This window comes from Hypomesus transpacificus, chromosome 15 (assembly GCF_021917145.1).
Source record: "Hypomesus transpacificus isolate Combined female chromosome 15, fHypTra1, whole genome shotgun sequence".
In the NCBI taxonomy this organism is placed as follows: Eukaryota; Metazoa; Chordata; class Actinopteri; order Osmeriformes; family Osmeridae; genus Hypomesus; species Hypomesus transpacificus.
This window is the reverse complement of record NC_061074.1, coordinates 10723260-10726550: the sequence shown is the minus strand read 5'-3', so window position 1 is coordinate 10726550 and position 3291 is coordinate 10723260.

Genomic DNA, 3291 nt, shown 5'->3' with positions numbered 1-3291 from the left:
ATGATGAGCGGTCAGTAGATTTATAGTCTAGGAGATGATTTAGGCTCTCTTAATGGCAGCGATCTCTGCAGTTCCCCTTATTTTCCATGCAGTAGTCTCTTTTGGAGGGTTTCACTTCGTATTATTGCTTCCATGCTGCCTCTACTGGGATGAATCTCCTTGTGTTGTGTGCTCCAGCGAGAGCGCACCATTTTGGATGATTGTCAGGCAGACAGTGACCCTATTTAACTTGAAATAACTAAATATAAATAAAACGTGAAAGATGAGGTTTATGGAATCAATGCAATATCACGATGAGAGGCACAGAGCTTCTTCATGTGATGAGTTCATACAACAAGGTTGCTGGTTTTTGAAATACTTCATCTGTGTTGTCCATAAACATCATATGAACAGTCTAATAAAAGTGACCACAGAAAACCTGTGCAACCCAGTTTTTGTTATTATCTTTCGCTCATTCATGTCCCACACAAACACACTCACTCACAGACACAGACAGACCCCCAAAAATGCCTACACTCTCAGCCTCAAAGTGTTTTTGATTAAACGCATACCACAACATATTGTGTTCGATGAGAGCGTGCGTTTTGTCTCGACACAACATGGAATCCCAGGCATCCATGACAGTGCCCTCTTCCCAAACCCTCCCGTCTGAAAGACAGGCCTGGGGCGCAAGTCTAGAAAGCTCTGTAGAAGACTGGCTGGTCTATCGTGACCAGCCATGGTCACATGGAGGACGTGTTATCGGTGTCCAGCTCTAGATGCGGTGACTGGCTACACATCAGGTGGTTCATAGGCCTCCCGTTCATTTACAGGGGATGCCGTTTCCTTCATAAATGGCTGCCCCATAAAATTACTGCAGGGCCCTAATTTAAAACTCCCCCCCCCCCCCTTGCAAATGATTACGAAACACGCAGACACATGGCTATTTACCTTTTAGAGGGCCATTGCGGACATGACAGGCCAGTCTGTAAATTTGTGTTCCAGGCCGTTTGATTGGGAGATTCCTGTTGTCCCACACAGACCGTAAGTCGTAGGGTTTTAAGAATGTTTAAATTTTGGGATTTTTGTGTCTCTCTCGCCCCATTCTCTCCCTGCCTCTTAAAAAAACAATTTCCCCAGAATACCCAGCTATGAAAGATTCAGCTCTGTGGATTTACATTGTTGCATCTGGGTTCGGCAGGACTGGTCTTGCGGGGTTGGGGTCACGGTAAGAAAATACTTCTATACCGCTTTGCCTTCACTGGTGCCTTGCTCACATTTTCTGTTCCCCCCTGAGGAGTTAAAAATGGTTGGAGTGGGAGTGAGCTCTGGTTATCTCCATCTCCAGATCATCTCTCTTGGTAGCTCCTTCAACTAAATAAATAACAAATTACAGTTCAGGGCTAGGGGCTTCATTTACCGCTGTCGATATGATCAGAGATGTCTGTAGGTTGCCACGACATCCATTTCTATGGCCCCAGGAGAGGGGTTTGGAACTCTAAAATTACCTATAATGGTAAGGGTCTGCTAGTTTATGTAGCATTCAGAACTGATTTCAGACATGTTAAGTCTACAAAAGGGGAGAGAGAACGCTCATATAGAAATAGAGGAAATAGATTCAGCTTAACCATTGACAGTTTTTAGAGTCACAGTAATATTCTCATCATCAAGAAACACATGGCCATCTGCCACTTCTTAAATCGGATCCAGCTTCAAATCCTGAGAGCTTATTAAAGTGTGATTGAAAGCTCCTTTGCCACCATAATTTGAGCAGCCAAACCTTACCTCCGAAAGGAGCATTAGGTCTTGATGGTAAAAGAACTTTGAGGCTGTTAGAATTGTTTTAATTCTCTATGCATAATCATTGTCGTGAATGTCCTTGCCAATTACTGTGATAAGAGACATACTGTATAGCCTATGTGAGAGTTCCTGGGGCTTGAGTGGGGTTCGAGACTGTTTTGTTTTCCCGGTGTCCCGCTTGGAGGTTCTTGGATGTGCATGAGTCACCGAGTTTGGAATGTTTATGTCGTGTACATGTGCGTTCGGCACTCGTTACAACCTTTCTACTGTGTAGGATAAAGTCTACACACCTCCCCATTATCCATTGTTGTATTGTGCGACTAAAATGAGCAGGTGTTGACAATTTTAGGAAAAGCTTCATAAAAACTCGAGGAGACGAAATCAGAGTAGCCAAGAGTGAAGGGTAACAGTTGAACGGATGTTGAGGATATCCGTTGATTGTTCCACAGAAGCGCCATCACCAATGCACTGATGTAAAATCCAAAGCGTTTCATGGGGAAACGCTTGCGGATATCAGGCCAAGGTTTGCGCACACTGTTTGGCTGTTTCATGGTCCAGACACATAGTCTAGGCCTACAGCATTGCAGGCCTTTATTCAACAAATGTATTCTACAGTCTGCAGTGTGGAGGTGGTGGCCTTAACCTGGTGCAAATAATTGTTTTTAGCCTGGAATTTTTACTTTGGTTGCCCTGTGTGAAATGGCGACCTTGATGAGGCTGTAAAATGCTATGCTTGAGCAACTTTTCTCACAGTGTGAATTGCATGACATCCTTTTAGGGATTCTTGGTTGATAAGGGCACGGTGAAGGAAATGAAGTTAGTGAACTGAGTGGGGTCAACCGGACAGGAAAGGCAAACTCACTGGAGACGCGTGTCCCTGTCACGATGCGCGGTTGCTGCACGGTCTCCACTGCAGCGTGTAGGCCCTGTGCAACTAAAAGGCGTTGATTGCAATCATGAGCTATAGGCCTTAAACTAAAACAATGTTAGACTTAGTTATAATGGAGTTAATAAACCATAATACATTTTGATGAGACAACGGAAATATGATAGGCTAGGCCAATTAAATCATTTACTGTCGTAGCCAACATATTTCTATATTTTAAATTATACAGACAGAGGCAATATCTATCCTTCAAGTGACAGTCTTGAACTAGAATTAAGTATATTGTTATTATAATACAAGCATGCAACAGCAATTTCAAGATAATTCTGATCAGGCAATAATTTGACATGATCAGTTGGCCAACCCCAACTTTGATAACAGGTTTGGCAGCTGCTCTGGCGGTTTTATGTTCCTTTTAATTGCATCGTCACGTGAAGCATAATGAGCAGGTGTCTCTCAGACGTATTTTCTAGATCACTTCTCATGGGGTGCATTAAAAAGAGGGCAATTGTCCTTCACATCCAAAGAACGTTGCGCTGTGAGTTTTATTTCGCTGTTTTATGGCACTGTTCCGATTTCTGCTATTCCCCTTATTTCACGGTTCAATGGACTTGCTTCTCAGACTC